The 24,021-nt window shown below is 39.3% G+C and overlaps 1 protein-coding gene across 1 annotated transcript in view; it reads right to left on the reverse strand.

Annotated features, from left to right (window-relative positions):
* Positions 1-24,021, reverse strand: part of LOC309619762 (uncharacterized protein) — a 434,282-nt gene that overhangs the window by 243,098 nt on the left and 167,163 nt on the right. The gene's annotated exons all lie outside the window — the stretch shown is intronic.

The raw sequence follows: 24,021 nt of genomic DNA on the forward strand, positions 1-24,021 counted from the left end.
CAGTTCCTTTATGTATGCTCCCTATCTTTTTCTGAAAATCACTGATGTTAAGTTTGCAAATTATAATTTTGCAAGCCAGGTGAGGTGAAGGCTTATTTTAGCTTTGTCAACAGACGTGACTTTTTTTCTCTTGCCTCTCTTCCCTTTTTAAGCAGAGACCATGTCTGATTGCAAGCTCCTTGAAGCATGCTCCCTTGTCTTCCTTTATCTCTGTCTCCCCTGAAATGTCCAATTCACTGCCATGAACATAATAGAAATGCAATATGAATTTCTTGGACTGACCTGAATTTTATTTCTAAAGGGAATCTGGCTGCCTCCCAGCGATGCCTTCCTGCCGTTGACTCAGACGCTGACTACTCAGGTACTGATTGCCATTGTTGTGAGGGCTGCTGAGTAGGTTGGTGGTTTTCTGAAGTGGACACACCTGTCTCTCAAAGATAGCGCTGAGTCTCCACGTAATTTCACACACTGATCAGGGCACTGAGATATTAACTCACAGCCACGATCAACCTAGGCAGGATTCATTCCAGAAATTTAGTAGCGAAGAGGATAAGTTCCATGTTTTTCTTCCTAGTGTTCCAATGCCTGTGCCCTGGGCTTTGCGAGTTCTCCATATCCTTCGGTGATTCCTTGAAGGTTTATTAGACTTCCTGCTGAACAACACTGCATCATTTTTCAGATGGTTAGAAAAGTGACAGGAACAGCAAGAGCTGCCTTTCCCAGTGACCTTAATTTGCTACCACTACAGAGATTGGCTGAAGATCTAGCACCTGCTAAACTAGGCAGACACAGCTGTTCTGCATCCTGGCTCTCCCTAAATAATTACATCTGAAATTTTGCTGTACATAAAGACATGTAAAGATTTCTTGTGTTTACGTCTTCTCTTGTTAACTTGGCCTCTGAGTATCCCTCCACTTCTGTTTTGATGTACTGACCTCATTGCTTATATGAACATTACATATGCTTTTCAGCCATTAACCCATTATTATAAACCCACACAGAAATCCTACATGATAGATTGGAATTATGCCTATTTTGAGCAGATATAACACATACAAGCATTTGAAGGATCTTTAAAATACACAAGCCAGATAGAAAGGCAATTCAGGGACTAGAGCTCAACAATCAAGTGAATATGAATACGTTAAACCTCTAAGTGTCAGCACTCTGCAAGACGTTTCAATACTTAAAAAAATACAGATAAACCAAACTCTTTGCCTGATGATCCCTAATGTTGATTCTGTACAAGTTCCATAATGTGGCTTTTATTAAACTCTCCTATCACTTCACAAATTGACTAGCAAGGGATTTGTCCATTCACCAAAAGCCAAAGGAACAAAGTGTTGTGGGAATGTACAGCAGCAGGTCTCATACACTGCTGTGGGAGTGTAAACTAGCACAAAGTCTTTGGAAAACAATTTAGCATTATCTAATAAACTTGAAGACGCACATACACTGTGACTCCAATCTTCTATTTCTCGGTATATTTCCTTGAGAAAGTTCCCCATGTGCACCAGGACACATGTCCAAAATGTTCACAGCAGCGTTATTTTTAACAGCAAAAACTGGAAACAACACAAACAGCCATTGACAAGGGAATAGATAATTTAATTGTGTGTTAAAAGAAATCTCTACCCAGTCCTGTACATGTGCCCACGGACTTGACTGCTGCCTGACCCTAAGCCTGCTTGGGCCTTCTGTGGCTCATCCTAAACCTTGCAGAGAGCTGGACCAGGCTTAATGCCCACTCAGAAGCCGTCAGGCTGTGATAATGATCCGTGCCAAGAGATGCCGCTCCACTCCCTTCTGTATTCAGTCAAAGAATGCCTTTCAGAATCCTACCTTACTTGGAAAGAGCTTTCAGAAAGACTAACTAAACTCATGCCAGAATAATGCTGCTCTAAAAATTCAATTCAGACTCAACACATACTATCCTTTGTCACTGGATGTTCTTCAACATGTATTATATTTATTTGAGTATTATATAGCAGCATAAATAAGTACCCTATAGAACATATAACAATGGGAACCTATCTTACAAACAATACTATGTTGCTTAGGAATACATACATGTATGGATATGTATATACATATATTTGCATATGTGTGTACAAAACATATATGTATATTTGTATGTGTGTTTGTGTGTGTCTGTGTGTATATAGAGAATGACTGACACAAAATAAAGAGGGAGCAATAGTTAGTCCTCAGCTTTCCCAGTCATCTCAGCCCAGCAACCAGACATGTGAGTGAAGGGGCTATCTGGAATATTCCAGTTTCAGTTTCCTCCATATAGAACCAGGACACTAATTAGTGTGGCGTTACTGTTGTTAAGATAAAATAACGTGTGAAGTCCCTAGCGTAACGCTTTGAGCACAGCTGGCTACTCAGTAAACGACAGCAAAGTAGCAGCAGCAGCACCACCTTTAGCAGAGGCTAAAGGCTCAGGTTGCTGCAGGGTGTTTCATATCCAAGGACTTGGTTTTCCAACTGTGGTCCAGTGTGATTACCTGGATCAAAAACACCTGGGAGGGACTTCCTCGGCAGTCCAGTGGTTAACACTCCGTGCTTCCAAAGCAGGGGTCACGGGTTGGATCCCTGGTCTGGGAACTAAGGTCCCGCATGCCGCACAGTGTGGCCAAAAAACCCCAAACAAACAAACAAAAATGCCTGGGATGCCTTTAACAATTCATTTGTGGACCTCACTGCAAATCTACAGAATTAGCATCTCTGTAGTTGGGACCAGGGACCCTGCATTTTAACAAATTCTCCAAGTGATTCTTCAGCAGTAAAAGATTAGGAACCACAAGTTTAGAGATTCAAATTCAGTAGCTGATGAGGTACCCCGAGAGAGGATATAAAAAGATTGGGAACAAGGGCAATGCAAGCTGCCTCTTTAATGATTACCAGGAATATCTAAAGTACAGGAGTACCTGAGATTTTAATTAATAATAATTAATTATACATACTACTTACTTACTGAATACCTGCAATGTGGCAGATATAGTAAGCACATTATATTATTTCCAGTAAAATTTCTGAGTGGTGTTACTACTCCTATTTTTACAGATGGGGGCACTGAGGCTCAGAGCTGTTGAGTGATTGCCCGAGGACCTTTAAGTAGAAGAGGCAGGATCTCAAACAAGGGCTGACCTACTCTTTCTATAAAGATATAAGCCATCAGATCATATTGTCGCTGTTAGGAATGAAACAAGGTTATATTTACAATCATGTATGCCCTAAGGACCCGAAAGCAGCATTAATATGTGTAAGCCAAGATGTGTCGACAGGGAATTCTTTCCTTGCTGCAACTGCTCTTCTTTAGAGCTGTAATCATTGAATAAGCCACACTTGATTTTCTGTAGGCTACAACTGCTGAAAACAAACTAACAGGAAGTTTACATGAAAACTGACACATATTTAATATACTCCTAACTCTCCCCAGAATTACTTCAAATGGAGTTTTTGGTTGTCTGATTAACAGAGCAGGGGTCCATCTTCCATTACTAAAACTCCCCGGCTGTCTGATTCTGTTGTCCTCACACCAGCAGCAGTAATATTTCTAGACCCTTTCCATGCCCTGTGCTAAGAGCCAGAGGGAGCCTCCATGCCTATCACAGGTCCAGTCTGCTGAAGGCAGGATGTGAGAAAGGAAGCGAATGTAGTTATGGATATCCTGATAGAGACGCCTGAGTCCAAAGAAGCCGAAGCTCAATCTTGCCCACCCCATTTAACGCTGGGCTCCACTGTCAACCTGTGGTCTGCAATGGGAGGACAGGGATGGGAGAGCACGCCCCTCCCTGCTCTGAGTTTGCCATCCCTCCCAGCTACAGGCCTGACCTCTATCTCTACTTCTGGGGGTGGTGGGTGCTTTATAGACTCCAGAGGAAAGGGTGATGTGAATTTGGAGGGGGAAGGCTACAGAAACATGGCAATGGCCACATGTTCCCTAAGAGCAATTAACCTTAAAATAATTTCCACGTGGGCACTTCCCATTCTAGGATATGCAAGACACAGGCAATTCCAGGGATTAACGGGAGACGGGAAGAGGAGAAAGTACATTCTGAAGTCTTTCCAACTGCTTGAATCACCCACCAGACACATCCATTTGATTAACACTAATTCCTACAGCTGTTGGTTTTCTCACTGGCCCCCCTTAACCTCACGCAGTCAGGCCTCACCGTCAAGCATCTGAAAGGCTAATGAAGTTCCTAATTGATTTCTCCACAAACGGAGCCCTAACTTTGCTGGAGGAGAGGGCTGTCTCTACTGCCACTGACACAGTGTATTTTCTTTCCGAGTGTTTAGTGTACAAACATGCTTTTATTATCTGTAAGCATTCCCAAAATAAGCGCCTCTGGGGAAGAATGGGAGTCAGTCTGATGCCCCATCCCAGTCCCTAATGCACTTCAAAATTCTCTTATCACAGAAAGCGAATCACAGGGCTCTCATTTTCCCATGCTCATGAGGTCCTTTTAGTGACTTCACATTCTATGAGCTATTTTTAGTGGTTAAACACTCACTTCTTAAGAGCAAAGCTCCTCCTGTCCATTTGTGGTCCGGGAATGAAAAGAATCTCAATATATTGACAAAGTGTTCAGCCCTATTTTATTGATCTTCTCTGGCCAGAAACTACCTAAATATTTCATGAGAGCAGAAAATATATCTGGCACCCTAAAATATTGGTGTAACAGGGTTTTTTTTAAAGGCATATTAAAATCAGTTAATGTTCACAAAAAAATCTTAAAATAAAAATAATCAATGATTACTATTTTTAAAAAAATCAAAACCCTAAAATTTAAGTATTATAGCCAAACATGTTCCCAAGGCCAATTAAACTATGGACCAATTTATAGTTAGTTTTAGTTTTTTTTTTTTTAAGGATGTAGGAAGTAGAGAAGGATAAGATTATACTCAGGATAGAATCACTTCTGGAGTTGTACTACAATGACACATATCAGCAGAACCACATTTTTTAAACTTGTATAGCTTTTTTTACCATAAGATACTTCCATCTGATTCTCTAACCTCAAATGTAAAAATAGCTTCACGAGACAATAAATTTTTCATTCTTTAACGTATCTGTTTTTACAACAGGAAAAATGCCAAATTTCGTTCTAGAAAATGTTGTCTAGATTATTTGTCAACCAAATTACAACAGGATATCAATCACATCTGAGATTTTTCTTAACCAATTCCTAAAACATTAGTTTGGACTCTTAATCCTGAAGCAAGACTTTCACAGACATCCTCATACGTCCTTGTTCACTGCAAAACAGCAAATCTCCAATGAAAAATCTCCTCTCCTTTGCTCTCTCCCATCACTGACAAAATAGAGACATCTGGGTCAGGTTTTCAAGAGAAGTACCCACTGCTTTGACTTGAATGTGATACTTCATTCCCTTAATTTAACTTCAGTTTTGTCTCTGGAAAAATACAGAAGCAAACTGAATGCTTTTTCTGTTAAAATAGCTATTTATCTGTGATTAAAACTCATACACTTTAATAAATGGGGGCCAGTAAGCTGAGCCCTTGGGAACACAGCCAAGCAGGGAGTTGAAGGCAGCAGGAGAGAGACTGTGGGAAATTTACTCTGCTGGTTCAGTGCTGAGGTCCCAGAGGGATGGGGAAAACTCAGGCTTAATTCAGGTCTGATTCAGGTCAATGTCAGGGTACAGTAAGTTCTTACCAGGTAGCAGAGGAAGGCAGTAGGAGTACAGGCGGCAAGTGACCTTGAAGTCTAGATAGGAAGAGAGCAAAATCCACTGCGGATTGAGACACTAAGGGGCATGAGTCAGACAAACCCAGGACGCCCCTGCACGAGGCTGAGATTCAGAGTGGTCAAGGCTCGCCCCACAGCTATACTGCACCCCAGATCCAGGGCTGCAAAGCCCACTTAGCAGGTCCCCTGGGCATGGTCCCATTAGGACTGAATAGAGCTAGATCTGCAGTGACTTCAGCTGGGAGGGGTAGATACACATTATATAAAATTACTTATTTGCATTTATGACTCTTCCAGATTCTTTAAATTATCTTACTTAGCCATTAAATTGCCTTGGTTAGACAATAATTGGATTCTCTCCTTAGCAAAGTAGGAGGTTTCCTCTTTTGCACTTCGTAGGCCTGGGAAAAATGCAGTTCTTAAATGCTCCTAGATAGTTAGGTTGTTAAAATTCAGAGTTAAAGAAGCCTATGGTTTAAAAAGAATCCCAGACTTGACATTTTGTGTAGTGTTCAACAAATCCTTAACAGCCTTTCCTGGACATCAAGCCTGCACTTGACCCAGCCCTGTGGACACCTGCCCACCCTTGCAGGTAAACCTCTGCCCTCTGGCTCCCCAAGTCTTTGGCCAGCCCATCAGTCTGTTCCTTGGATCTCTGCATGCCTTATGATGGAGTCCACCATGGCCCTTGACATGTCCAAATTCAAGTCTTATGTTCATTGACTTCACTGCATCATCTGACACTTTTTTTTTTGAAACTATCCAGTGTTTTTCTCTTACCATTGGTCTCCTGGCTTTTCTTTTACCCATTATTCATTCATTCTCAGACTTTTTCTCAGTTTATTTCTCTGTCTGTCCCTTGAATACTGCTGTTTTTCCTAGTTCAGCTTTAGACTTTCACACTCCTTATTCTATTGACTCCCCATTGGCAACCACTTTCCTACCCACTGTTTCAACTACTTTCTGTATGTGGAAGCCCAGAACTTTCCTCGGAATTTATAATTCTATGGGAATGTCTTACACATTCCTCAGTGTCTCTGAAACTAATCTTTTTTTCACTTGCATATCTACCTTCTCCTAAAGTCCTCACCATGATTACAAATTTGCTATTCACATAAGCTAATTCATCACCCAGCCTGTATCCTTTATCTTTTTTTTTTTTTACATCTTTATTGGAGTATAATTGCTTCACAATGGTGTGTTAGTTTCTGCTTTATAACAATGTATCCTTTATTCTTGACAAGAGTCATTCCCTGAGTCCTTTTATCTGGGCTCTTCAAATGCCTCTCAGCTCTATATTCTCTACCCCGTGTTCTTTCCTTAGTTCGGGGATTCCTCAGCCATTGGCTGGATTATTCCCACGGCTCCCTAGCATTTTCCTCTCCTCATGATGTTGATCCTCTCTGAAACTTTCTCCATGTTGCAGCCAAGTTATTTTATGACAACAAAATGAATCTGATTATGTTATCCCTTGCTTAATACTTTTCATGGTTTCTCCATACCAACAAGATAAAATCCAAATTCTTTAGAATGGCATGCATTTTAGTGTTGTTTGTTTACAAAGAACATAAGTTGACTCCCCCCAAAAAGAAAGAGTATTTATTAAAAGTTACAGAGCGGTATCTCATGGCACACAGAGGCAGGAAGTGCACCTCAAGAACCTTGCTCACAAGACACATAATGTCATGTCTCTGCTTCTCTCTGAGCACCTGTTCAGTTATCTTGTTTCTCTCTGCAGACCTGCGAGCTCTACTTCAGGAAGCATATGGTGGACAAGGGCTGCTTCAGCCCGACTCTAGGTGACCTCTGCTCAGGGATCCATCACACACCAGTATGACCCTTAGTTGAAGAGCAGTCATTTGATGGGTTCAGCCTAGTCTGTGGTTTAGCTCCTCTGGAGTCATGTAACCACCTCTTATCCAATTATTGTGGCCAGTGACAGCCAAAGACAAACATGCTACCTTGACTCACACCTTCAGCAAGGTTGTGCATGATGAGCAGTGCCCATAGAAAGGCATGATCCCCCAAACGTAGGCAAACTGCAACAAACAAAGCCTTTTCTTACTGCCCCATGCCTGCCTTTTAAGCCTCATCCCTACCTCTAGCTCTTCTTTCCTATACAACAGTCCTGTAGTGTCCTGAATTTCTTATACATTTTTACCCCTTTTTGCATTCTGGTGGTACATATCTGCCTGGAATATCTTTCCCTCTCTCCAAACTGACCTGCAAACCCCTGGAACCAGGCACTTGGCAAACTATTCATTGTCCTTCAAAATTCTGCATAAATGCCACCTCCTCTGAATGTTCCCTTAAAATTCCTCCCCTGGAATTAGAGATTCCATCTTCAGATCCCATCATACTTTGAATATACCCCCCATTAGTACTTAAATTTACTGTATTGTCTTCTTTGGTTCCCATCTCTCTTCTTAACAGAGAATGACCCTCTTAATGGTAAAGTCGAAGTTTGTAACTGCTCTGGCGGCAAGCACAGTCCCTGAGATATGATGAGCCTCAACTATTAGTGGGAAGTAAGGGATGAGAAGAGAAATGGAGAAGATTAAGGAAAGGAGTAGTAAAGCTATACTCTTCCCCCTTATTTTCAGGAGCAAGCCCTCACCATGTGTTTGCATGCACGGTGTGCCCTTTTTGGAGGGAGGGGATGTCTATCAAAAGCTGACTGGTGGGTGAATTATGACCTGCATGTCTGGTCCTGCCCTTGCCATTGGTCCTGCCCTCTCTACTCTAGCCAGATCAGCCCACCGTCCATGTCCTCCTATGTTCTCATTGCTCCCTTATGCAAGACCCTGATACGTTACATTATTGAGAGATGTCTGTACCTCTCCCTATGGAAGAGGACTTCTTGGCTGAAGAAGAAATAGCTTGTCTTTCAAGATCTCTATAGTAAAACATCTGCTGCTTTCTTTTCTGACATTTTGCCCTATCTTGTCTGGCATGAATTCCCTGGTTTCTGGCTAATTTGCATCAGACTATAAGCTTGAGGACAGAGACTAAATTCTCCACATCCTGGCGTTAAGCCTAGCCAATAGCAATCAGTCGATAAATGGTATCTGCTTTATTATTTCTTGCTCAATTTTATCCAGACCTTCAGGTTCTGGGCCTTTTTCCTGCTCTCCTAGCTGTGGCTTCCTATCACGCTGGAGCATTTCTTCACTACCCAGGTGTCCAACAGGCACGTGTGTTCAAGGAAAGATGTTTGCATGACCCAAAGTCCTTCCAACCTAAGAAAAAGATAACATAGTGATAACTACTTGAAATAGATACACCATGACACTAGCACTCAGGAGGTCCTCCTGGTTCAAAAAGCCACGTGTGATTTTTGTACTCCTGGCATGGTCTCTCACAATAGCTGTTTTCCTGCAATTCACTGTACAGTGACAACATGTGAATTAGATTTTGTTCTTTCCTAAAGCTTTACCTCTGCTTATAGTCCTACAATTTCATCTCCCTCTGCTGACACTCCCTGCTCCTTATCCTGGCATACTCAGCCCAGCAGAAAGCAACCTTCTGATGTCTGTCAACATGTCTGAATGCCAGGCGCTCTCTGAAAGTAATTTCTATGCTTTTTAAAAGAGGCCAATAACACTGTTTAAGAAGCCTAAAGTTTTGTTAAGGAGGGTCTTATTCCTCACTTTTATGTCACCATTGCCATTTGCTTGGGGTGGGAGGGTTTTGGGTCTTGGACCCAGTGCTCCTTTCAATGATCACCCTACACACTTAGTCTGGACAGTATGTACACAATCTTAAAAATTAGCAGAGAAAGCCTAAGAGGGGTCTAGATGATAAAGATCTCCATCTGGAAACCAAAATCTCCTAACATTAAGTATGAGTTTTTCCATAGAACTAATGTTGTATTAATTAATTCCGCTAAAGTCATTTCCTTATCATTCTGGTAGCAATTACGTGACTCTGAAAAATGTTAAAAATACCCAGTGGTAAAAATTGGTGTTCAAAAAAAATATTATATGAAGGAATAAAAAGAGAGAATAAGAGGACAGTAGACAGAAAAGCAAAGAAAGTTTAATAATAAGGAAGTAAATGGTTAACAAAGTAAAGTAATATGAAAATAATACTGTGTCTAGATAGCCAGTATTTAGGAAAGGGTTAAGATGTCACAGGAGAAACAGAAAAGCATGTTGAAGGCTGGAAAAGAAGTGGATATTGGTATATGTATTCTTTCCATTAATTTCTTTCCTTATTCTCTTTGGTGATATTGACTAATACTACATTCCATACCACTTGAGTATTTCATCAAGTTACCAGACACTACTGGAACATTAAGAAGATAAATAATTGATTTAGTGTCCCTTCCTTAAAAAGAAATTGTACTTTGAAGTAAACTAAAGCAATGAAAAGAAATGCAAATATAAATTTAGGAGAAAACAACAAGAAATTTAATTAATATTCATGTTTCGAGCCTGAAGTAAGAAATTGAACATTTTGAATTCCATTTCATGCCCTGCCTTCACTGCTGAGAGTCTGATCTTCATACACATCCTTATTTACCTGTGATTCAGAATTAACAGTCTTCCCCCATCATGACCTACTGAGTTAAATTCAATATACAATAGGATATATATATCTATCTGTTTATAGATAAAATATATTTGGTGTCTTTAAAGCTGTTAGAAAAATATAACAACTACCTAATTATTAGCAAGGATGGTACTCAAACTCCACTAATAAGTGAAAGAATTCCATGGGCACTCTAAACTTCCCCTCTTGCTTTGAAGAGATCCCTGGGTTTCATTATACCTGGGACTGCATCAGACCCATACCAGCCATGGCATATTCAAAATGTAAATTCACATCAAGTTCTTATGCGTCCACCCCATACCCTGCACTAGAAAAAATCCCTTGGAGCGTCTGTAGACCTGGATATGCCCTAGTCCCTAACTGACTCCAGCTGTCTCGTGTGGTATTAGGAATAAGATGAGCTGGAGTCCAGCTAATAAAGCCAGGGACACCTGCACAGGGCCACCCTAGGGAGGCCGTTGGTGGCCGCTGCACAACAGGCCCACCAGTACCCTGGTGACTGTGATTTCCTCAAAGACTCAAGCTGCTAAACACTGAAATCAGTGCTCTAAATAGCTTACGGTTTCTATTATAACACTCTCATACTTATCGCCTGTTTAAATGTATACAGTGAATTTATTTATTCCTTCTTGAATACAGCACAGCTTCAAATGTGTTTACACATTATTACATATTTTCTCCTAATGTGTTCTATGGAAATTCTACCACAGTGATAACTGATGTACATCTAACCACAGTTTAAACTTTTATTTTAAAAATCCCAATAGATCACCCAGGCTCCAGTATGAATCCTAATAAGACAGCCTTATTTGTACTTGCATTGCCTACATGAAAAATTTGTTGATAGCAAATTTGGTATATAAATAAACATGCCATAAATTTAAAATAAAGAATAGTTTTAAACAACTGTGTGCCGAAGGTTACTATGAAATATTTTTTCATGGTAGAAATTTATTCGGATTTTGTTTTGACCATTTCTTGCACAATGAAGTAATATTTCAAAATTAGTTGTTGGGAGACAATCCCCCATGGGACTCCCATATTTCTACACGCCTTGTAAACAGAGGCACTGGCTGTCTTTGCTCTGGACTATCTTTCCAAGGTTGATTTGTATAACAAACAGCATTGGAAAATAGAAATAGCATCTCTCTCTGAAGCAAAGGATAGGCTTGCCTACAGCCTTGGAAAATAATATCTCCCCCCATATCATGGGACAGTCATGCTTACTGTACAGTATAATAAAAATATTTCCCTCTTAAAAAGAACAAGCATGCCTACTGCCCATTAAAAAAGAGTCAAGTTCCCTAAGGTCAGACTTCTCTCCTCTAATACAACCCACTCTGTGTTCAGATGTCACCTGGCCTTCTTCACACTGGGGCTTAGGGCCGAGGGAAGCAGCCCAGGAGAATGCAGGTATTCTGGACACTGCTATTGCTGGGAATAAGAAAGTCCTTTATCTGTGACACTGGAGTCTCCTGTCTTCCATCAGCATCCATAAAATTGTGACAAGCTAACTTCTTAGCTTGTAATTTCACTAAATCTCAGACCCTTCACAGTTCTTGATATTATTTTTACTAAAATCACATATAATGAAAAATTATATATGACAGAGCAAATGATATATGCATTTCAAAAATACTCAGAAAAAAGGAAATTTCTATTCGAATGAAGTTTGTATCATGCTGCATCCCCTAACTTCAGCTGTATTTCAGAATTCCAGAGTGGTTTAACCTATATTATAAGAAAAAAGGAATCACTCTCTGACTCACAGAAACCCCTTCACGACTACTTCTCCTTTAAGAGATGAGCGTTTTTCGGTCTATGTTGAGTGAATCCACTCAACCTAGCCTACTTCAAATTCCCTCCTCACTTCAGAATGTTCTTTATCTTTGCTAATCCTCCCTTTTTCTTTAGTCTTAGAAGCAGTGTGGTAAGTTATTATAATTGGCCCCCAGGTATCATGCATCTCTGTATTTATGCCCTTGTGTCGTCTTCTCCCACATTGATTCTCAGCTGCTCTGTGACTTACAGAACACTTTGTTTTGACCTAAAGAATAAAGAACAGGACAGCAGTGATGCTGGGTGAATATCAGTGCCTAGGCCTTAAGAGGCCTTGCAACTTTCTCTTCCCTGAACCATAAAAAAAAAACAAAAAAAAAACAACTCCAGGCTATCCTACTGGAAAGGCCAAATGAAAAAGAGGGCCTAGAGGATAAAAGAGAACCCCTAGCATTTCAGCCAAACAGGCTAAAGAGTGAGACAAATAAGTCTGATATTTTGGACCCTCTGGTGCAAAACTGTAGCCACTTCAGGTGGGCCCAGCTGAGATGAGATGGAACGGAGAGGAACCATCTCAGGTGGGAAATAATAAAATGATGTTGCTTTATGCTGCTAAGTTTTGAGGTGGTTTGTTACATAGCAATGCAGTGCCACTGGTCCCATGACTTCAATTAAGACCTCTATTAAAATGGCCTCCAAATCTCCATAGATTAACTTCTTTCCCAGCTTCTATATTTTTGCTACATGAACCACCATCAGAATTGACATCTCCTGGGAGCTGGGGGGAAAAGCAGGAATTTTAGACTCCACCTAGACCTACTGAATCAATATCTGCATTTTTAACAAGCCCCCTCATCACCTGTACATACATGAATATCTGAGAAGCCCTGCTCTAAATATGTATTTCCATCTACCTTGGTCAAAGCAAAAATAATCACTTCACTTGTTCTTCCCCACAACTACCACAAAACACTCTTCTTTTTCTAATGAGCCATCAATCTATTATGATTTGACCATCTACAGTATCACAAAAGCCAAAATCTTTACAATTGTCCTCGAACTGTACTTCTGCCTTACCTGAACCTAGCCATTAGCTACCCACCTGGTGCATTTGACTGCCAACATCTCTCCTTCTCTTCCTGCTTTGCCTTCCTGATTACAAGAGCATTGAGTTTCCCTTCCTGTAGACTATTATGACCACATCTAAACCTGGACACCCTCCCTCTGGCCTCCCTCTCTTCTAATACATTACTACTTACTGCTTACCATCCTCAAACAAACAAAAAATAAAATCAAAACTGCAAAAATCAACAAAAAATTTTAAAAAGAGAATAAAAAAGAACATCAAAACAAATAACAAACAAAAAATAAAACCAAAATAACAAACATATGTCACGTTCTTGTTTAAAATCGTCATGAAATTTTCTTTTCTACAGAACATAAGGTATAAACCCTAAAACACAGCATTCAAGACCAATCAAATCCCAGCCCCAACACGCCTTTTTGACACACTCACTGCACTCTCAACACAAAATGGAAAACCAAAATTTAGTCACCTGTTCACTTAGTCTGGAATTCTTTTCATTCCCCCTATTCCAATGGCTAGATTAAATCCTACCTCCCCTTCAAGGCTCATCCTCCCTTGTCATACTCTCCCCAATACTTCAGTCTAGAAATAGGCACTCCTCACTCCTCTGAGCCCATCTGACATTAATGTAACGTATTCCAGATTTTAATACATATTGCCTCACATTTTTCTATCCATGCATAATCCACCCCACAGGACTCAGCTCCTCAAGCTGAAGATGACATTCTATTTATCTCTGCAGTCCCCACAATGTCTAACATAATAAGTACTTGATATATATATATATATATGTTTGTTCAACTAATTAGTTAGTGGACTCAGATTGTTCATTAGTTCAACCCTATTGCTAACTTATACTCATTTTTAGAGACTAAATTTAAAATATGTTTCAAAAGAATAGAAATTCCCACATCAGTTTGTCTCATTTTGTGTTGTGATGGCTGGTAGATTTCCTCCCACAGAAGAGATTTCTCTGGAAATCTTGATAAACCCTGGACCATGTCACCACCAGTGAACATAATTACAATTACAATTTGGATGTGCTTTGTATATCCAGACAAGCCAAAGTCCATGTTTCTTCTTCAGTTTACTTATAAATAAAACTACCGTTGCTATGGATGTGTCATCCAAAATATGCTACCAGGAAATAGGAGAGCAACCATAAAAAATGCAACTCAGTAAAAAATTAGCAGCTCCATTCTCAAAGTATATAATCATGTTTAAAAGAAGACTTCCTGCAGGAATGTGGAATGGATCATAAAGTTAAATTATATGATAGTTAGGACAAGTTAAGTTTGTTGAGGGAAAAAAAGAAAATAGGAGTTTAGAAGCTATCAAGCCCTTACACTGTAGTATTCTATTGCAGAAGAGTATTTGAGTACATGAGAGACTGTATAAATATTTTAAACTAGAATGATCAAACTTACATGGGAAGTTTTTCATGACTTCAAGGGGCAGGAAGGAAGGAAAAACATTGTCAGCTTTTGAAATTCCATGTAAACAAAATATGGGAAAATCTTTCAGAGGGCATGGCACTCGTCCTTTGTTTTTCCTCTTTAAAAAGCAATTATGTTGTTTTCCTTACTTTAACGGTTGACTAAACATGGACTATTTATGACTGATTGTGCTGAAGGGATTTTACTCAGTGACCCTTAAGTGTTACAATCCAGCATGGAGCAACCAGAAACAGAGAAATAGGTATAACAAGGGAAATATAACTTGCTACTTAGCTTTGCTCCCAGAGAAGAATACGAGGTCTGCATCAGAATCAGAGGGTGGGCCTTCTCATTCCCTTCCAGGATGTCCAATGACAATAGCCAAAAGGAGACACTCAGAGATTCTGGACTCATAGAAAGAACTAAAGATTTTTGGTGTTTTGCCAACTTTAGAAGTCAAACATGTGTATGACATTATTCCTCCCATTGCTTGGAGTACCGAGGGGCTAATTATGTGTTTTTCAGGCTCAATTTTTTCCCAATTTTTAATTTTGTTTGCTCAGCTATTTGGCCAGTTTCTACGTATTAGCCTTTTTATCAGAGAAAGTCAACAGCTAATGCAAAGGAAGAGAAAATAAAACAATTAATTTTGTAACTCAGAATTATAAGACATTTTATTTGGAAAGGTCTTAAGTTCCATGAGGTCAGGGACTAACTTTTACATTGTTGTCCCCCTAGCAGCTAGAATAGTTCTTGACACATAATACTCAATAGACGTTTCTCAAATTAAGGGAAAAAATGAGTAAAATTAGACATGAGAAATCCAAAATTTGTAAATTATCTAACATATCCTGTTTTCCATTTCTATGATTAATTGAGAGTTGGCACTGGTAAAAAGCCACGTGACATACATGAGTTTGTGCCAAGCAACGTTGCAGTTTGGCTGCTTGGTATCACAGGGTGGTTGTGATTCCTTGATCAACATCCAAACCCCAGGTTGCTTTAGAGTTTCTAAGACAGCAGCTTTCAAACTGTTTTTACTGCAACCCAGAGTAAGAAATAAATTTTACGTCGATACAGCACACATATCACATCACACTACACTACACACACACACATATAACTTAATAAAGAAAACAAAAGTTTCATGGAACAATACTTACTCTTACTATGCAAAATATACTGGTATGTTCCACTCATTTCATTTTAAAATTCATTTCGTGACCAATGAATGGATTATGACTTGTAGTTTAAAAAACCCTTGGACCAACTTAACTAAGCATGAGGGTTGTGAAATAGTCAAATCTTAGGTCACATCCCTTATGCAGTGGATCTCTGAGGGTACAGAGTTTCAAGCTACTCTCAGAAATTGACTGGATTCTAGACTTAAAATTTCCGGATAAAAATTCACGTAATGGTTCTGAAGTCAAGAAAACCACACATTTCTTTGCAGTAGGGCATCTGCTGAACTGTAAGCCATCTCTTGGCCACATGCATCAATCACTCACAGTTAGTGGCTTGCAATTTTCATAGAGCACATGCAGTTGGGTTTTGAAGGTGGTATACAAGCTTCTCAGCAACTTCCACACTCGAGAGGACATTGTGGAGAGAGGACATTGTAGAGGTATCGTTAACAATGAGGTTGGAGAAGGAAGACTCTTTGACATTGACATTTGATAGGGTTGATACTAAACACAATGAGTCACTAAAGACTAGAGAACACTCTAAGGAACTGAAGCCATTACCCAAATAGGTGCGAAGAACCTGGGGTTTTCATTTTAATTATCCAGATACTGTTACTCCTTTGCATTCACACATCCATTCACCAAATACTGTGTCTCTTCTATGCCAGGTACCGACCTAACAACAAGGAAAACCTCTGTCCTGATCAAGCTGCTTTGAAATCCGGGCTATGATATTCAATGTATAACATGGGAAATATGCACTCATTGGCATATTGATCACTGTTGCATATCTTTCATAGAGAAAGATAAAACTCATCTGTACATATAGACAGACTACTTCCCAGACACTCAAATTTGCTAGATGTGACTACTAGGAGAATCTAAATATGGAGTCAAGGGTCTACTATAGTAAAAGTGGAACTGATAAAACCAAAACTAGTTTCAACCCACCTTACCTTTCTGTTATTTCTCTAGACACATTTCATTCCTCTACCCAGTTTGTGTTGAATCCCACCACATGCAGGGTGCTGTGTTAGGTGTGGCGTCCAAAGATGTAACATGTGGTCCCTCCCCTCACAGTGCTCACAGGGGAGTGTAGAGATAAACATACAAGTTATTTCCTGCACAATAGGATGAGTACTATAATGGAATATGAGTGAGGTGCAATTAAAGCATAAAGGAACACCTAAATCAGCAAAAAGGAGTCCACGATTTTTACAGAGGACATGGTGCTTGAGCATTGAAGGATGAATAGAAATTTGCCAGACAGATGAGAAGTGAGGGCATTAAAGATGGAGGGAGCACCATGCGCAAAGTTATGGCATCTGAAGAGAACATGCAAGTCGGAGAAAAGGCCCATAGTTCAGCAAGAGAAGCTGAAGATCAGGCTGATAGTGGCCTTATAAGCCTTGTTCTGAAAGAAGCCAAGAGGAAGGACAGTGATTTTAGAATCAGCAATAAACCAGTGTCAAAGCCATGGACATGGATGAGAATTTTTAGGAAGATTAAACACATGAGGAGCTCATTACTCCCAGTGTGTGACCTATACCTGAGTGACTGCTTCCTCCTTATACTATTCCCTGGTCCTATACAACAACATCATCATCATCATCATCATCACCACCACCAACAACAACATCACAGTTTATGGAGCATCTACCAGGGACTTCACATGTCTCATATTTAATCCTCACAACAGCCCAATGAGATAGGTTCTATTATTATCCCCATTTTCCCAAAATCACAGATCCAACGATGGATGGTATCAGGTTTTGAACTGGGCTGTCTGATTCCAGAGCCCCTAGGCACTTAGCGATGGTGTTATCCAATATATGTGTACAGATGTAGTCTGCACCATATCCCCAGGCTCCTTGGCCTGGATAATAAACACTGTCTACAGCGCACTGAGTTACAACACTACTAAAGAAGAGGCATAGCATTCTGCCTGAGCTCTCTTCACATCAGTGTTAATTACTGAAACTCTCCTGTTTCTAGAATTATTTCTTACTACCCCTTTCTGGGTTACCTTTGAGACTACTTTAAAGCATTCACCATGTAGATCAGCTGTTGCTGTTTGGCATGTCAACTGTTGCATAATTTGCAAGTTGCAGAATTAGTACTCGGCAGGATGATTTCAAAGGCTACTGGAGAGTATCACTCCAAATACATTATGCAATGGGAACTACCATGGCAGTACTGTGCTTGTTTGCACTACAAATTTCCTGAGAAAGGGAGGCTAGTTTATACTTACAACTGTTGAGTATAAATCAAAGGAGAACTTTTGAAGTCAGATGCTTCATTTGTTATTCTAATATGCATTTTATTTTCCAAAGGATTGCAGGATCCATGTTATCTTCTTTACTCAGAAACTGAGCGGTTGAAATAATCTCTGTGTCTTTGTGGGTAGAAGACTTCATGGTCAATCAACGCTTACTTGTCCGGTGAACTTGAACGCTTACTTGTCCGGTGAACTTGAACTTGAACTACTGGTGACTGGATTTAAAGGTTCTATCTAGCTAGTTTTGTGAGAGTGACAATTTAAATAGTTTTCACAAAAGCCACAAAAACACTAGGCCAATTGGGTAATAAAATAGTTCCTTTAAAGTTAAATGAGTCATAATTTAGCACGAAGTAGACTGATTAGAGAAACACTTATGATTTGGCACACAGTTAGGATCCAGGAGTCATCTCAGTAATTAGAACTGTTATGATGGCTATTGGCACTACATATACAGCAAAGACGGGTCATGTCAAGAATCCATTCAAGCACTTGTGGGTTCAGAGATTCAAACCCAAGGTGAACCTTTTGGCGTTTGAGTTTGTTAACTGTTGGCTAAATGCCACTTCCTGTTCCTAAGAAAAGAGGCTTGAAAAAGTCTCATAAAAAATGACTTAAAAGGCTTCCTTGACTTCAAAGGGCTTTTACAAAACAACATTTTGATGAGTTAAGTGTAAAGGAATCAGAAACATACGGATTAAATTTCCCTTAATAGAGACATGTGTCTAAAAAAAGAGGGAAGGAAAAGTAGCAAGTTCATTTGCTTAAGATGTTTCCAGAAGGTCTAGAGTAGCTATTGATTCCCAAAGTAATCAAATTCTTCCATTCCAACATAATATTAGCATAGCAACATCTAGAAAGTCATGTCAAAGGGTCCAACGGAATAAAGACCTGCCTTTGTGTAGGTCAGGTTATAGCAGGTCATCCTCCCTACAGTCCATTGTAACAGCCTCCACTTTAAAGGAAATAACGAGCGGCACAGGATAGAGCCACAAAGAACAAAGAGAATTTCTAACCAGACCTCTCACTCAGGTCAGGCAATTGTCATCAAGTCACCACACTGATACATTAAGCTGACTTTACTGTCTGAATGAAGAAAATACAAACAAACACTCCTTAGCCATGAAGTGTCACACAAAAGGCAGCATTATCTGTTATACATGCTTAATTTCCACATCTTTAATCGTAATTTTGTGGGTTTCTAACCCTTGAAAACAAACTAATGATTATTTCCCAAGTGGGGGGAGGTCTTTGGATAAGAACCTAACTGCAGAATATAGAAAGAAATAAAAATCATTTGAATCAGTCTTGAACAACTGCAAATTCTGGTCAAGAATTACTCCTCATCAGGTTTGCCATGAATTTAACTGAGCGACAGCTAATCGCTGATTTATTCTGTGTCTGAAAGTCTTAAAGAACAAAGCATTTAACGTTTGAGGGCAAATAAAATCAAGACCACACATGTTTAACAATGCAGCAGTAGATGTCAATGGATATAATTTTGACCAACTATTACCTCCTCAATATAACCCAAGTTAATTTTTTATACTTGGCCAAATTCAATGGTACGAATTTTTAGAGTAATATTGCACTAGATGGATCCCTTGTAGTTATGGCAGTTTCAGATCATAAAAGAAAAATTTTTGAAAGTGGACATTTCTTATTTTAATTTGCTTGTGACATGAACTGCTATAGTAACACATAAATAAGCTGCCTTCTTAAAACAAACTTAGTGAGGCAAAAAGGTCCTAATTAATTGAATCCATGAGTAACTTTTCTAAATAGTATAGTTTTATTTATGTCAATATATTTCATAGAAAAGGAAATGAATAAGAACTTCAAATATTGGCTTATGGAGTCTAGTAATGTTTACATGTAATTCCAATGAATGTAGACTGGTAAATGCATTTACAAAAGTAAATAAATATTGCTATTTTTATTTTTTTTCAGCATATCTTCAAATTTGATTCAAGTAGACATGTACTATTTTAGCAAATATCAAGCAATCAAAAAACCAACTGCAGATTTTTTGTTTCTTTATATGCCCCAAATCACCAAGTCCCTAAGCATGTCCCATGACCCAAAGACCCCAGAGGACAAAAGAACAACCTGGCCATGCATCTATACCCCAGCAAAGTTTGTGACTTCTGAGGAATGTTGCCAGTGATTTCACCTAACTTAACCTTAGTTACCAGAACAGAATTTTGAATGTTTCTAAGCAGAGAGTTTTAGGAGAGCTGCTGAAACAATTGCTAAAGAATAAAATGATGTTAAGAGGACAAATGAGTCCTAATATTTCAGAAGTGTTCAAACAAGTGATTTCACTTAATTGTAAATCCTGGAGGGAAATATTTGCCTTGAGGGATTCTGAGAATCACTGACTTTACCTTGTCATTCTTCAGGAGAGGTGAAAGGCATAGGACAATCACATAGCAGACACAACTGTCCTTTCTTTCAAGAAAGATGATTTGCAAACTCCTGCTCCCCATTCATGTCTAAATCTTGAGATTACCTACCCAATTCCCTTTCCAAAGATCTTGAATATTTTTCAGGGCGGCGTTACACATACTGAGTAGTAATGCTCTAATATGATATAATTGCAGGTCAAGAAGCATTTAGTCCAGCAAATACCTCCCCTTCCAGGAATGCAGCTCTTAAAATCCTGCTTTTGAAGAACCATACACTTAGGTTAAATATTACTCCCTGAGGTTCTCCTTACAAAATGTATACCCTTCTAGATAGCTGGTAATTAAGCCACTAAAGCCTCTGTGTTAACCCATCAAGAAGCTCTCTGGATGAGTTTTGGAATATATGATATCAGTGAGTATGAGGAACAGGAGAAAGAGCAGAAGAATAAAAAGGGCAAGTTGATTCACAGACAATTTCCACCAAATTTACCAATTTGTCTAAAACTAGCCCCACTTCCTACCCCATAGACTGTGAGCTCTACCACCAAAATTATATTTTTCTTCCACATTTTAGAACAATTTTTATGTGCATATTTCAAAGTTGTGTTACCCGATCATCAAATTCAAATAATGCAACTTCATCTAGAAATACCCTGAAAAACGACAACCACAACAGTGCCTCTCTCCAGGGTTAAATAACCCTTTCCTAACAGCTCAGACTGTGTTTCACTGCTGCATTTCCTTAACTGAGAAACTGTTTCCTTATATCTCAAAACCCTGACTGGAAGGGGAGTAGAATGGCAAATAAAACCTCAGGGAGTTGATTTCAAGACAAGCTTTAGTAATGTTTGGGACCAAAGTAGCAGGTAAAATATGTTTGCGATGCATAGAGCAAAGGGTCTCCACACTTCTCAAGGATTTTTCTACCAGTGGTGGTCAAATATCTTTTTCTCACAAAGGAAGTCCAGTTCTGCTTATAAAAATAAAAATTCTAGGAGTACCCACTAGCTATCTCAGTAGGTGATAGCATATCTTTGCTGAACTGCTTTTATTCCAACATGTTGGGCAGTGTCTTAGTCCATTCAGGCTGCTATAACAAAACGCCATTGACTGCATAGCTTATAACCACAGAGATTCATCACTCACTGTTTTGGTGGCTGGAAGTCTGAGATCAGGATGCCACTTAGCTCAGGTGAGGGTCCTCTTCCAGGTTGCATATTTCTCATACTCACAGGGCAGAAGGGGTTAAGGATCTCTCCGGAGCCTCTTATAAGGGCGTTAATCCCATTCTTGAGGGTTCCCTTCCTTCCCAAAGGCCTCGCCTCCTAATATCATCACAATGGGGGTTAGGATTTCAACATGTGAATTTGGGAAGTTCACAAACATTCATATCAGAGCAGATAGTAAAATATAAACCTTTACATTTTCTCTTTAGAGTAGATCTGGCATACTAATTTGGATCTCTACTACAGTTACAACTAAGTAACAACGATGTGTTCATGTGGGTAAAAACTAAAAAGGAGAATGGAAAAGTGAATAAAGTTGATTTATTAAGATACTGAAATCATGGGGGATATTTTTCAGCTCTAATTATTACAATTTTATTTGTAGAGTGTTGTTTGTTAAGAAGAATCCTAACAGGAAAATCACTTATTTAAAGCCTTATCTTCATTAGGCAGGATTGCTGCAACTTTTGAACTATCCTAGGAGGAGATGACTCAACAAGTTCCACAAGCTTCTTTCTTGTAACTGGGTCAAAGTACCCTCAGTGTTCAGCTAACATCCTGTGGTTATCACCCATGCCTATAAAACAGGTGTCTAAAACGATTTGGAGGCTCAGCCCACGGCTAACCGGCCAGACCTGAGAATAACACAGACATGGTTACCCCATAGAAGTCACAAGCTGGAAACTCCATGAAACAGAGTAAGGAAATACTGGAACCAACAGCAAAACAGCCTTGCAACTGATTTATCTTGGTCAAATGCTAAATGAACGTCCTCAATTCTGGGAACCTGAATGATGCCGGAACCTAGGTTGGGCTAAACCTCCAAGTCCAGCTGGGGAGACACTAAATTACTCCAGCTTGGAAGTTGGGTGTGGGTCAAACAGACAAGCCAGGCTCCTTCCCCCACCCCCACCCCCCAGTTAATCCTACCTCTTTCTCCTCCCTTCTCAGACTAGAGGCTTAAAAGTATGCTTCCACCTCTAGCCCTTTGACTAGAATGTTCTATCCCTCTCTTCAAACGCTGTTATTTCTTTACTCTATCTCAAAGGCCCAAAGTCACTTCCATTTATTGCATAAAGCAATTCAAAGCCTTCTAACCAATGTCAACTCTCCCCAATCCAGGCATTCCATTCCCAGTGATGCTTGGAAAATATTGGTTATTCATATTAACCACACTAATAATAATGGCACAGATTATGATTAACCCTGAAAAATCGAATAATAATATAACTGTTTTTTTGACAAATTTAAATTTCATTCCCATTTTTAAAAAGTGGGACCCATGTCTAATGTGAGATGGGATACCACATGGCTATGACATTCTGTCACTTTAGGGCAGTTTGTCACCCTGGCAGGGACACTATTTAGGGGCAAGACTACCTTCCAAACTTAGAGACAGCTTTGTCTCATCCATCTGCCTCTATAACGTTTGGCCTTTGACACATCCTTGAATTTAGTTCTAAACCACACTCTCAACTCATTTTATTCTTCCTATTTATTCTATCTTGTTTCAAAGCATCCTAGCCTTTGACCTCATGAATCCTCCATCTCTTTAGTTTTTTCATCAAGCTTTGGTACTGCTTTAAACTTTTGTTTCCCTTCTCAACTGTGATTCCATTTCTTCCCACTAACTGTACAACAATTAAGCAAAGATACCATCTGTCCACAAAAGCTCTCAGGACCCTACACACAAGCACAGGCTCAGATTGTGGCAGCCTCTCCAGGTAGAACCAAAAGTAAGTGACACTATTTAGAAGATGTCCTGTTCTACCAGGTGTAATCTAACTCATGAAAAAAAAAAAAATAACAATAATAGTAATAATTCTGGACACCTCTGAAGAAAGTACTATGAAAGATAAACTTAAAACTTGAAATGGGATTTAAAAATCTCAATAGTTTTATTAAAATACATAATAAAAGGGAAGCTTCTGTATTGTCTTTAGATTTTATTCTTAATATTCAATTTTTTTTAATAAAACTGACTAATAATATTTTAACTCAAGAGTTTTTTTGGTTTTGTTCTATTTTGTTTGTTAATCTTACTTAATTCCTGGTAACTTTCTCTAAACACCACTTTGCTCATTCTTTCATCTAATAAGGAGGTAAATAACTTCTTGTGGAGAACGGAGAGGGAAATTCAGCCATGGAGTTCACTGACTGAAATCAGTTGCCTTTAATGTACTAAAATGCTATTAAATAAAACCTCTCCTTTTAACTTCATAATATGGAAAGAATTAAGCTAGCTGTAAAACTGGTTTTATTATGCCAGACATGGTCTTCCTCCAGAATGAAAATCTTAGTTAGTGCGGTGACTCCACACAACATTGAGAAAGAACAGAAACCTATT

The sequence above is a fragment of the Balaenoptera borealis genome (assembly GCF_965194805.1).
Source record: "Balaenoptera borealis genome assembly, chromosome: 21".
In the NCBI taxonomy this organism is placed as follows: Eukaryota; Metazoa; Chordata; class Mammalia; order Artiodactyla; family Balaenopteridae; genus Balaenoptera; species Balaenoptera borealis.